The 13,431-nt window shown below is 46.4% G+C and overlaps 1 protein-coding gene and 1 long non-coding RNA gene across 4 annotated transcripts in view; one reads left to right on the forward strand and one right to left on the reverse strand.

Moving 5' to 3' along the window:
- ZC3H12A (zinc finger CCCH-type containing 12A) overlaps positions 1–12,204 on the reverse strand; it is a 29,990-nt gene extending 17,786 nt beyond the window's left edge. Inside the window, exons 1-4 of one of the 3 annotated variants that reach the window (XM_081495256.1) lie at positions 12,000–12,204; positions 10,162–10,352; positions 9,976–10,059; positions 6,007–6,069 (exon numbers count right to left, since the gene is read on the reverse strand). The gene's annotated coding sequence lies outside the window, so the exon portion shown is untranslated. Of the gene's footprint in view, positions 1–6,006; positions 6,070–9,975; positions 10,060–10,161; positions 10,353–10,921; positions 10,993–11,999 lie in introns of those variants that run through there. The other 2 variants (XM_081495255.1, XM_081495254.1) reach the window with 2 other exon arrangements.
- Positions 12,205–12,311: 107 nt separating this feature from the next.
- LOC145507823 (uncharacterized) lies at positions 12,312–12,990 on the forward strand. Its single transcript, XR_014055148.1, has 2 exons — positions 12,312–12,553; positions 12,889–12,990. It is a non-coding gene; the product is annotated as an uncharacterized LOC145507823 (long non-coding RNA).
- The last annotated feature ends 441 nt before the right edge of the window (positions 12,991–13,431 follow it).

The raw sequence follows: 13,431 nt of genomic DNA on the forward strand, positions 1-13,431 counted from the left end.
CTTAAGCAAATCAATGTATCTTATCCTCCAGACTATGGTAATTGGTCAGGAAAGGTTACGTGACCCAAATCAGGCCAACCAGGATAATGAGTCTCAATCCTGTGTCTTTTCTTCGTGTTAACTGGGCAGCAAGCTCTCTGTTTCTTACCAGTCACACATGATAAAAGCAAGTAGTCCCAAGAGTTTCTGGACGCCACCTTGTGACACTTCAGAGGCGGCAGAGCCAAGAGACTGGAAGAACAATGGTCCTTAGTGACAGCTGCTGGATCAAGCCTTCCCTGAAGCTATTCCAAGTTCTAGACTTTTTATCTGTGTAAGTCCATAAATTCTGTCAATCACAACCAAAAATATCCTTTATGATGGTAACAATAATTGCTTAATAACTCTTAAGTATATAATAATTATCTAAATAAAGCTTGGGATTTCCCTGATAGCTCAGTTGGTAAAGAATCTGCCTGGAACGCAGGAGACTCTGGCTTGATTCTTGAGTCGGGAAGATCCGCTGGAGAAGGGATAGGCTACCCACTCCAGTATTCTTGGGCTTTCCTTGTGGCTCAGCCGGTAAAGAATCCACCTGCAATGTGGGAGACTTGGGTTCGATCCCTGGGTTGGGAAGATCCCTTGGAGAAGGGATAGGCTATCCACTCCAGTATTCCATCCATGGACTGTATAGTCCATTGGGTTGCAAAGAGTTGGACGGGACTGAGCGACTTTCACTTTACTTCACTTCAAATATAGCTTAGGGGATAAAATCTTACAAAATACAAGGTCTGTGGGGGTGGTTTGGAAATAATAAAACAGTGGTGAAAAGATCAGCAAACTGTTGATCTAATTCAAGCTCTGCCATTTGTTGTTCAGTCGCTCAGTTGTGTCTGACTCTTTGTGACCCCATGAACTGTGGCACGTGTGCCAGGCTTCCCTGTCCTTCACCATCTCCTGGAGTTTGCTCAAACTCATGTCTATTGAATCGGTGATGCCATCCAACCATCTCATCCTTTGTCATCCCCTTCTCATCTTACCCTCAATCTTTCCCACCATCAGGGTCTTTTCCAAAGAGTCGGCCCCTTTGAGTCAGGTGGCCAAAGTATTGGAACTTCAGCTTCAGCATCAGTCCTTCCAGTGAATATTCAGGGTTGATTTCTTTGGCACACGGTAAGACGAGGCCCAGGGAGGTCATGAGATTTGCTTGAGGTTTTATAGCTGCTCGGTAGAGCCTCCAGACTCATTCTTGATGTTTAATGATAATAATTGAAATGCTTGAATTTCTGTGCATTTCCTGTGCAATCATGACTTTATTTTTTTTCCTCTCTTTTTCTGTTTTTCCAAAAGGCAGAGAAAGAATGGCAGTAATCCTCTTCATTTTGTAAATAAGGAGGCAGAAGCCCAGAAGCTTAAAGCTTTGCCAAGATCACACAGAAAGGCAGGAGTAGAACCAGTCACAGAAGCCAAATGTCCTGAATGTCACTCAGGTTCATCTGCTTCCACCTGTCCCCTTGTGTTAGCCACCTCTGCCTCCTTTAGAGTAGGAGTAAAATGAAGGGCATGGAGGGGCCCCTTCTTCTGGCCTTGCTTCTAAGCTGCAAAGTGATTAAAGAGGACTTTGAGTTGTATATTTGAAGGAGGTGGTCCTCCCCACCCACCCTTAGGAAAACCAAGGCTCTGAGGCTCAGAGAAAACTTTGGTTATTTCTGTTGCCAGAGCTTCCAAAAGGGAGGCTAGTCTGGAGAGATGGGCGGTTGCACGCATGAGTTTCTGGCCTCCCAATCTATGTGACCACAGCTCTGACACCTACAATTTCTTGCTTGAAAGCCTTCCATGGTCCCCATCATTTTCAGTAGCCACAGGATTGATATGCCCAGTTGCACAGGCAGTGCACTGCACCATTTGGATTATGATCTGAATGGCATCCCCTGGAGTTGTACAGTTTGCAGCTTACACAACCATACACGATGAGCCCAGGTTACAATTCTCAACATATTTGAACACTCAAATTGTTTTCATAGTGATCAGTGACCTCGCAAACCCTTTTTTGAATAAAGAAGATAATTTCATTTTTCTGCAAGATGAAAAGATGTTTAGCGAAAATTTATTTTATATCAACCTGATACCAAAGATTGTATTAGAAAGCTTATATTTAATAAGATTTGTTATTTTAAAGGCTACTTTGGATCCTTTCCTATTTAATAAATGATGCCAACTGTTTAATAGAATTCAAATTAGTTTTATGGGGAAAATTGAGATTTACAGGCAAATGAATTGAAAATATCTTGTTAGCCTTGGTTTGGAGACTGAATGTATGCTGAAATTGTCATTATATATTGAATTTTAACTACATGCTATAAATTAAAAAATATATTTGTTTTCAATACAGAGGAGTTTAGAATTTTTGCATCTTGTGCTTCATTTTTTGTGATCTATTTGGTTATTTTCAAAACACATTTTATGCCTTGTTTCCAAACGAAGAGATAAGAGAGAAGATATCATCTCCTCAGATAAACCATTTCAGGTATGAATAGCTGTTATTTTGAAAGATGAAAAGCTAAAATGGCTATATTTTCTCTTTTTCCTGTGGTTTTTGAAGTACTAGAGGCATCTTGATGTTGTACATAGATTATTTTGTTTGTTTGTTGTTTGTTTGAACAGGTGTTACATAAACAGTATAAAAGATTCAAAACGTACAGGTGTGCTTTTTTTTTAATGAGACATTTACTTTTTAAAGATAACATGTTTATCTATTTATTTTGGTTGTGCTGGGTCTTAGTTGTGGCATGCGGAATCTCTCGTTGCTCATGTGGGATCTTTGGTTGCGGCATGTGGGATCTTTGGTTGCGGCATGTGGGATCTAGTTCCCCAGCCAGGGGTCAAACCCTGCCCCCCTGCATTGGGAGCTTGGAGTCTTTGCCACTGGACCACCAGGGAAGTCCTGGTACAGGTATGTTTTGAGTAGAACCCAAATCTCCTTTCCACGGACCTTAAAGTGATTCCATTCTCTAGGAACAACTGAAGTTAGCAATTCCTTATGTATCTTTCCAGATAGAATCTGTGTAGCTACAAGCATATATTTGCTCACATACTTTCTACTTTGTTTCTTTTTACTTTTATACAGAGGAGGCCCTGTCTATAACCAATGGGCACCTTGCTTTTTTTTTTTTTCTAATTGACCGTTGAGATAATTCCAATCAGTATGTGTTATGCTGCCTCATTACTAAAAAATTTTCAGCTGAAGAAGATTCCATTGTAAGAATGTACCATCATTTATTTAGGCTTTATGTGACTGATAGACATTTAGGTTTTTTCTGACCTTTGGCTATTACCAACAACACTGCAAGTAGACCGCCATCTGCTCACCACTTTGCAACTGTGCAAATACAAAGCAGGATGAATTCATCTTACTGGGTCAAAGAATATCTTAGGGACTTCCCTGGTGGCCCAGTGGTTAAGAATCTGCCTGTGAGTGCAGGGTACACAGGTTTGACCTCTGGTCTGGGAGGCTCCCAACTACCTGGTGGCTCAGATGGTAAAGCGTCTGCCTGCAGTGAGGGAGATCTGGGTTCGATCCCTGGGTTGGGAAGATCCCCCGGAGAAGGAAATGGCAACCCACTCCAGTACTCTTGCCTGGAAAATTCCATGGACAGAGGAGCCTGGTAGGCTACAGTCCATGGGGTCGCAAAGAGTCGGACACGACCGAGCGACTTCACTTTCAGTTTCACTGGGAAGCTCCCAAATACCTCAGGACAACTAAGCCGCAACTACCGAAGCCCCCCTGCCTGAGAACTGTGCTCCACAAGAAGAGAAGCCACCGCAATGAGAAGCTGGAGCGCCGAAACTAGAGTGTAGCCTCCGCTTTCCGCAACTAGAGAAAGCCCGCACACAGCAACGAAGACCCAGGGGAGCCAAAAATAAGTAGATAAAATAAAATAAAATAAAATAAAATGAGTGCTTTAGTTTGCTAGGCTCCTGTAACAAAGTACTACAAACTGAGTAGTTAAGCAGGAGAAATTTATTAGTTCACAGTTCGGGAGGCGGGATGTTTGAGATCAGGTAGGGGCGGGGGGCTCCTTCTGAGAACTGTCGGGGAACATCTGTTCTGGGTCTCTCCTGTGGTTCCTGGTGGTTTGCTGACACTTTTTGGTGTCCCTTGGCTTGTAGCTGCATCACATCATTTCTGCCTTGATGTTCACATGGCATTCTTGTGCGCGTATGTCTGTGTCCAAATCTCTCCTTTTTATAAGCATAACAGTCATATTGGATGAGAAGCCTCCTCCACCCAGTATGATCTCATCTTAATTCCATCTGTAATGTCCTAATTTCCAACTAGTGTCACATTCTGAGGTACTGAGGATTAGGACTTCAGCATGTGAATTTGGTGGTGGGGGACACAATTCAGCCCATAACAAAGGGTGTATGCGCACTGACCTTTAGAAAAATATTGCTAAATTTCTCTTCATATGTAACTGTACCATTACCCTTCTACCAGCAATGATGAAAATGGCCCATGTCACCATATCCTTGCCCCACCGTGGTCATCAGACATTTGATCTTTGCTAGCCTAGTAGATGCAAAACAGTACCTCATTGTGTTTCGATTATTTGTAAGTGGAGATGAAAGTTCTCTTTTCTTACATTTAAGGCCGATTTGCACTTTGAGGGGTGGCCAGTCGTTTACATCCTTTGCCTATTTTTCTATTGAATTATTGGTCTTTTAGCCTTATTGATTCATAGGAGAGCTTTACAGATAAGGACAATTAGCTCTTTGTAATAGATTTCAAATATTTTCCTTTCCTGTTAGTCAGTTGTCATTTGACTTTGCATATGTGTTTCTTTTTTTCTTAACTCAGGAAAACTTTTTCAATTTTATGTAGAGAAACATCATTTTCTTTTATGGTTTAGGGGTTTTCTGTGATACCTAAAAAGGCCTTTTCCACTCTAGGATTATGACACAAATTTGCCCATTTTCCTAACACATTTATATATATATATACTTTTATTTAAAATTTTTATTTTTTTAAAATTTATTTTGGCGAAGTGGTACGCCTTGCAGAATCTTATTTCCCTAACCAGAGATCGAACTCAGACCTCCATCAGTGGAATTGTGGAGTTCTACCCACTAGACTGCCAGGAAATTCCCACATATATAGTTTAAAAAAATGTTTTGGAATTAGTTTTGGTGCAGGTGTAAGGTTGGGGCCCAATTTAGTTATCATGATGGATGCTTAGTGGTCCCAACAATATTTATCAAATAACATATGAGAATTGTGATCAGATGTAAGCAGTATGTAGATAGGAGGAATTGGCAGAAATATTTTCTTTTTAATTTATTTATCTTTTATGCCAGGGTCTTTAGTTGTGGCATGCGAGATCTTTAGTTGCAGGCATGTGGGATCTAGTTCCCTGACCAGGGAACCCATGCTCCCTGCATTGGGAGCTTGGAATGTTAACCACTGGTCCCAGAAATATTTTCATTAATATTTTTTCCCTATTAACTTGTATTTCTATTTCAGTATCAAATTTTGTTTTTTAGGATTTTGTCTTTAATCAGTGATTTCTCTCATGGGTATAGTCTGTAAATTTTTTATTGTAATAAAAACAATTTAAAATTGTTTCATAGGCAAAGCTACACCAGGAGCTGGCAGTGTTCAGCCAAGTGATAAGAGGACTGAATAACTGCAAATCACTATTTGACAAGCCCTCGGATCTCTCAAGCCATTCCCTTTAAACAATACAAACTCTTTCTTTCTTTTAATGTTTATTTGGCTGCACTGAGCCTTAGTTTCGGCATGCAGGATCTAATTCCCTGACCAGGGGTTGAACCTGGACCCCTGCATTAGAAGCATAATGTCTTAGCCACTGAGTCACCATGGAAGTCCCTACAAACTATTCCTTAATTGATTAAAATACAGAAATTGAAACAGAAGCTAGTATTGTGTTTAAAGACATGAATCCTCTGGGAAAACTCAAGCCCTTGTTGATTCATCTGAGGGGGTTAAGAGTTTGAATCCTGACTCACTGACTTCCGGGCCTGACGCCTTCAGGAACTTGCTTGACATCTCTGTGCCACATTTTTCTTCATCTACAAAATGGGGAAAACAAAAAGAGAAGGTTCTGTAGGGCCTGAAGTTTCTGCAGTATACGTGGGGGAACCTCTTAAAAACTACAAATGTAAAGTGAAGCGCTGTCCCTGTAGGTTCTGGGGAAAGCCTCTCACTTGCATATTAAAACTTTTTAGCTTCACAGCAGACCTCTGAAAATAGCATCTTTTTCAAGGGTTGTTGGGAATATGGAATGAGGCCATGTGGCTCTGGTTAAGGGGCATGGTGGGCCTGACTCCCAGACTAACTCAGGTGCATAAGAAGCATCGCTTTCTTTACAAAAACCTGCCTGAAGTTCTGACGCCAAGCGTCCCGATTCCACCAAGCTGGCAAACACCTTCATTTCAGTCATTCTTGAAGCTTTTGCTCCACCTTACTCTGAAGGCATATTGAAAGGGGGGGCAGGGGCCCATTTTTCTGTGATCATCATTTGTCTTCGATCATCGGTACCCACACAGATACCTCCACAGACACGCAGACACCTTTACAGACTCATAGACACACATATGTCCTAACGGAAGCATCTGCTATTCCCTGCTGAATTCCCCTTCAACTTTTAGCTCTATACTGCTTCTGATCCATGCACGGGACTTGGGGATCTTGGAGGGGTGCCCTAGGAGTGCTGTTTAATAACTTATAAGAAGACTGCTGTTGGGGGCCCAATGGCTCTATCCTGCATCATATCAAAGATCCAGCTCTCTGAAGAGGCAATGAACCATTGGCGCTGAAAGCACTGGACTGGGTGCCAGACAGAACCAGGTTCAAATCCGGCAAAGCCTTGTTTTCCTCATGTGCAGAATGGGGAGGATGATGATGTTTCCCTCACAGAATTGGTGAGTCATCAACATCGAGGTTAATTAAGGTTAAGGGTTTGGTATAGCATCTCCCACATTGTACACAAAGTCTAGTGCTAGAGTTCGCCTCTTTACTTTTCATTAATAGATGAGGAAACTGAGTCCCAGAGCCACTGGCTGGCTGGGTGAGGTCATCATGCAGCATTCTGTAAACAGTGGGGGTAATGGGGCAGAAAGCATGCTTATTCAATTTGCAAATGACTTAAAACTAGGTCTGGGAGCTGTTTTTTTTTTTTTTTAACATTTATTTATCTGACTGCACTGGATCTTAATTGTGGCACATGGGATCCAGTTCCCTGACAGAGAAAGTGGGCCCCCTGTATTGGGAGTGCAGAGTCTTAGCTACTGGATCACCAAAGAAGTTCCAGTGGCTGGTATTTTAAATGACCATACTAGGGTTCAAAAGCACCTAAAGCAGGTGAAAGTAAAGACTAAACCCCTTGAAGTAAAATGGGATAGGGGTGGATGTAAAATGAAAAGATTTTGCATGAAAAAGGTTTTGGCTGAAGGTTTAGTACAATCGCATGTTAAGATGGCTGCCCCCAATCTAATGTGATCTCAGGCAGCATCTCTGGTGGTATAGATTGAGGATGAGAGAGGTAACAACTGGAATGTTGGGTTCAATCTGGTTGCCGTACATTTGAGGCTACAGGGAGAGACCAGAATCCCGTTTGTGGAGGGGCAAAGCATAGTGAGGGGCTTGCCAGGTAGCTCAGTGGTCAAGAACCTGCCTGCGAGTGCGGGAGACATGGATTCGATCCCTGCATCGGGAAGAGCCCACGGAGAAGGAAATGGCAACCCACTCCAATATTCTTGCCTGGGAAATCCCATGGACAGAAGAGCCTGGTGGGCTACAGTCCATGGAGTCACAAAAGAGTTGGACATGACTTAGCGACTGGACAAGAGCAAACGATAGTGAGGAATGGGGGATAATAAGTTTGAAGAAGAGACTCAGAGGGGCAGAGGTGGGAGCAACAGTAACCCTGCCTGGCTCCAAGGTCAGAACGTGGAGATGACAAAGCACTGAGAACCAACTCCGACAGAACTGTCCCTCAGTGAAAATGATTGTGTTCAGAGATAGTGAGCACCCCATCACTGGTAGTATGCAAATAGAATGAGGAAAGGATTCCTACTTCAAGCTCCCAGTTTCAGCAAAAATGCTAGGCCCTACTGATAAAACCATCCTTTGTTGGCTACATATACACATATTATAGTCAACAAATATGTAATCCATATTTCCTCTATTTTAAGGTGTACTTTAAGAAATGAATATTACTATAACTGGGACTGTCTTAAATCAGTGTGTATGCTTCATGCATAATGCATCCTTCTTTCTGAAAAGTTGTTATTCAAGCTTTTTTGAATCAGCAAAATGAAGTGTACACTTTGGGAAGTTGTTCTGACAATCTGTATTTCATCTTACATTTGCCCTATTAGAATGCATGTTTTGACTTTAAAGAAATCTAAATAAATGATGTGTACAAAAAAAAATTCAACTTTCTTAGTGAAGCCATAGTCAAATGTATTGAATCCAGCAGCATGTGACATTCTACCTTGCTGCCATCCTGGCATCAGAAATGGAAGCAAGACAGGCTATTGAATCGGCTTTTAACAGATTCTGAACAGAAGGTTCTTGGCTAGGGGAAAAAAATTCCACTTATCAAGAGATGTTATCCCTTCAAAGGATGAGAAACTATTTCTTCATAAAGAGAGTTTGGAGGGAGCTTTTTGTTCTGTGAGGACAACATCTGGATTTGAATATGTCCATCCTCAAAAGGAGATTTTTCTCATAATGGATCGGACTCAAAACACTCAGAGCATAAGGATCGGTGCTTTTTCAAAAGGAGACGCTGGCGGAGCCGCGCGGGGGGCCCTCGTGTCTCCGCAGCGCCAGCTCTGGAGGTCCAGGAGGGCCCCCGTGCCCTTGACTAACTTTCACACTGAAAGCCTCTCCATCATCTTCTGCCTCCCCACCCTACTCCGGGAATTTGGGACCTGAATTCATTTAAAAACATTTGTGGTTTCAGGAGGCTCGCTTTAAAAAGAAAAAAATCTGCCAAGGATATATTACCATGAAAGATCATTTGAGAAAATAGAAAGAAGGAAGCCAGGCCAAGGCCGGCGCGGGCTGTGCTGTAAGTTTGGGAAGGATGCTATGCGGAGCCGGGCCACCTGTGGACCACGCAGGCGGACACATGCCCGCGGACGCGGGTTTGAATCCCGGCCCTGCGGGTCCCTTCCTACGCGACCTTGGGAGAAGTTGTGTAACCTCTGCGCCCTGCGACGCTCTTTCCTGGAGCCTAGAGCTGGAACGAAGCCCCTGGAAGCCCTGACATCAGAGGTGACGCGAGTCCTCGCAGGCGATGACTAGGCAGAACCCGTTGCCACTCCCTTTCCCGTGTCCCGGCCGCTCTGCGGGGGGGTGTCGCCTCCGACCAGGTGGTTCTGGCTCCTGCAGCAGCTTTCTCTAGGTCCGCGCGCCCCGGAGCCCCCCGGGGCCCGCCAGACCCTCCGAGCTCCTCGGCTAACACAGCCCGACTTCTAATAACACGGCCGGTGGGCCGGGCGGTGGCGCCCCCTCCCGGTAACGGCAGGGAGGCGGTGCACGGAGACGTCATTGCCACTTCTCAACCAAAGGAAGTCCTTTCTGGGGTCCAGCCTCGACCTCTCCCGGGGCGGCCGTTTGCAGGAAGAAAGGTCATATGGAGCCCTACAGTCCCTTTGCCAGGCTAGGCTGGAGACTACCTTGAGGCCCAAATGGAAGGGACCACCTGGAGTAGGACCCTGCCAGTATGTCTCTGCTGAAAGAGACTTTTGGGGAGTCAGGCTAAGGACTATCGTGCTGGACGGGTGCGAAGGTGAGGGGGTGGGGTATTTGGAGGGGGATGGTGAGGGGGCGGTGCATAAGTGATCTCAGCTGGGCTGTGGGAAGGGCGGAGGGGCCCGAAAGGAAGGATTGTGTCTTAAAAAAAAGGACTAGGAAGGGAGCCTGTGCCTGAGGGAGGGATTTGGTGCGGCCCCCAACTCACTGACCTGGTCCGCTTCTCCCCCGTCTCCTGGGACAGATTCTATCAGTGTCTCAGCCGTTTTAGGGGAGGTCTTCAGTGAGCCATTTTTCTTTATAAAGAAAGCAAGAGGGACTCAAGTTAAACCCCGGGCAGAATGTCCCAATGATGAGAGATGTTGAACCTCAGAAATAGAAGCAGGGGGGAATCTTACCATGGAGGCAAGCCCCCAGGTGAAGTGGGGTCCAGACAAAAGTGAGCTGGCTCCCATGTAGCTCCCAGTCTGTCCGAGGGGCCTGTGCCTAGGGTGAAGTCCTTGGGGGCCCAGAGTAGAAAGGCCTCTAATGAGGTCCTTGGCGATTCTCACCCTTGGGGATGGGATGGACCTGGGCAGGTGAGAATGGGCTGGGGGAGAAATCAAGGTTTAGAGTCATTGCTGACCCCCTGCTGCCCCACTTGACAAAGTTATCTTCCTTCACCACGCAACTTGCCTCTTCCCCAGACAGTTCCCGGAGAGGTCCCGCTGCCTGCCCCCCGCCCCAGTCCCCCAGGAGCTCCCATCACTCCTCCCCTACGATGGTGGGCTCCGGGCCGTCCTCCCCACTGGGCTGTTGTGCTCCATCCCAGCTCTCTCCCCAGCACCCAGCATGCTGCCCAGCACATGGCTGGTGCTCAGTGAATATTTGATGACTTCAGTTGATTTGGGAAGGGCTTCAGTTCCTCCTTGGCTTTAGACTAGATTTGGGCAGGCAGAAGAGGAGGCTTGAGGGGTAGTGATCTGGGCTGTCCGTCCTCTCTCTGAAGGGCCCCTGTTTCAGAGTCTGATTTCCCAGGCCCGGTTACCCTCTCCCTCCATTAGACCCCCTCTTCATGCTGCCTTAGGCTCCCAGCCTGGCCCCCTCCTCATCCAGCTTGGCCCCTCATTTCCCACCATGGGCCCATCCCCTCCACGTGACTGACCCCTCCCTTCTCACCCTGCTCAGCCTCTGATACCCCCACTGGGCTGCCCTGTGTGTGGATGCCCCCTCACCCCATTTGTGCTCTGACACTCAAGGCCAGGCTGTCCCTTTGTGACAGACACTCTCCCCACCCAGCTGGGGCTCTGACACCCTGTACCAGGCTGCCTCCCCTACATGGACCCCTCCTCACCCTGCTGTGACACCCCTTCTCGTCCACCATGTTTCCCCCACCCCCACGCTGGTGTCTGCCCCGCTCTGCTGCCCCTGATGGTTTTAGGCCTGAAACCGAATGATGGTTCAGGAAGAACAGAAGAGAAGAGGGGCAGAAAATGTATTTTAACAGTGGAAATTTTTGTGCAAGCAAAACCTTGGAAAGAATATATAAAATAGAGCTCCTCTGGAGCCTCACCCACTTGGTCCCACTCTCAGAACTGTCATTAAATCCTGCGGTGGGGAGAGTGTTTCTTGGTATACAATTTGGGAAATACTGGAAAAGAATTCTGCCTAGAATAAAAAGGATGTTGCTTTGCAGCCACTTAGATGTCCTCTCTGAGCTTTTCTGAGAAGGTGACTTCTGCCGATGGGAGGATGGAGCTTGGGGGCAGCTGTCGCTGCTGCCTGGGGGATGGGTCTCTGAGGGGGCTGGAGGGCCCTGTGCAGGTGCTGGGGGCCTGTGGGAGGTGGATCAGGGTCTGCAGGACAGGGGCTCTGAGTTATAGGACCTCTGTGTGCAGAGGCACTGGCCCGACCACCCCCTTCCCTGCTTGTGCCCCTCTGTGACCCTCTGTGTCCCCATCTCTGGTCACCTCCAGGAAGAGAACCAGGAAATTCTACTTTGGTGGCTTAAGCAGATGTCAGTGACCTCCCGATGGTTCTCATCACACCATGAGCAACACTTTACGGTTTGCTAAACGGTTTCACATCCAGTCGAGAGTTTGATCTGATCTCTGCAGCCGTTGGTAGAGATAGTGCTGTGGCTAATCCCTCCACCCCCACCTTCCCCGGAGAGAAGAGGAAGTTGAGGATCAGGAGTTGCGTAAATTGCCCCTGCGGCAGACAGGAGGCCCAGAATCCCAGACTCCATTCCCAGTACCTTCTGGGCACCGTTGGCCTTTCCCGGGCCTCTCCCAACCCCGTCTCTTTCTCACGCTCATTGAGGTAATGAGCTTCTTTAGCCTGAGCCAAGCGTGAGGTTAGGGCTTAGGGGTAGGATTCTGTAGTGGGGCAGAAAACAGGTCAAGAGTCAGGACCCGTTTCCCAAGACCCAGGGGCAAGCTCCAAGGCCCCCTCACTGGAGTGGGAGGTTTGGAGTAGGATGACCACACAATTAGTCATCCAGATTAGAACACTTTTGAGAATGAAAGGTAGCGCTGTTAATAATGACTCCACAGCAACAGCGCTGAACAGGGAGCTGGGGTCACTATTATGGTATCACCTGCCTAGCCCCTTCTTCATCGTCACAGCCTCAGACCCCCAGACCTGGAGCAGAACAGCAGCCATTCATCGGGCATTCAGTGGTGCTGGGCGCTTCTTAGAGCTTCTTTTATTAGATCTCCATGAAAACGTGTGGCTGATCCACTTATTGTTCCCATTTTATTAATTGAGAGACTGAGGCCCAGAAGGCTCTTGCCCCCAAACAAACAACTGGTAAGTGGTGGAGCTGGGATTTGAACCTGAGGAGTCTGGCTATCCTTGAGAAGATTCTATTGATAATAACATTTTAATGAATTGATTTGGCCCCCAAGAATTGGCAGGGAATGGGTGTTCCCCCATCTTTCATCAGACCTCTCCCCCCCACCCCCCATCTCCCTAAGCTGTCTTTAGCTCAGGGACATCATTAAAAGGACCTTTGAGTGATGAGGGGATATGTAGACGAGAAAGGTCAACAGGGAATGGAAGCCTAGTGGCAGGGTGAGTATAGTGAAAGCTGACCTTTTTTTGGCTGCATCTCATGGCAGGCAGGATCTTATTTCCCCAAACAGGGTTTGAACCTGTGCCCTCTGCAGTGGAAGCATGGAGTTTTAACTACTGGACCATCAAGGAAGTCCCAAAGCTAACATTAAATAAGCACTTACTGCATACCAGACTCTGTTTCAAGTGTTCTCAGTGTATTAGCCTGTTTAATCCTCACAACCACCCTATGAACTATGTAACATTATGATTCCCATTTTACAGATGAGAAAACTGAGGCCACTTGCCCTCCATTACATAGTTGGTGTGCCGGGGCCACCCAGTTGGCTTAATCATCATGCAGTTTGTCCCTGAGGAAGAGGAAGCGGCTGGCCCAGTGGTGGAGTCCCTCCAGCCTGCTTCCTCTAGGTTTTAGAACTTGGAAATTCTGTGTTAGTGGCTGTAGCAGATGTCACTGACCTCCGAATGGTACTCATCAGACAGGGAGCAACACTTCACAACTTTCAGGGAGGGGGAGAGTCCATGGTCCAGCCTTCTGGGGGTGCCAGGCAAAGGTGTTCACTGATTCCTCCTCCTGCTCCTCTATCTCCCTGAAGAGGGAGAAGGTGGGCAGA

Source organism: Giraffa tippelskirchi, chromosome 5 (assembly GCF_054371585.1).
Source record: "Giraffa tippelskirchi isolate mGirTip1 chromosome 5, T2T-mGirTip1v1.2.pri, whole genome shotgun sequence".
NCBI lineage: Eukaryota > Metazoa > Chordata > Mammalia > Artiodactyla > Giraffidae > Giraffa > Giraffa tippelskirchi.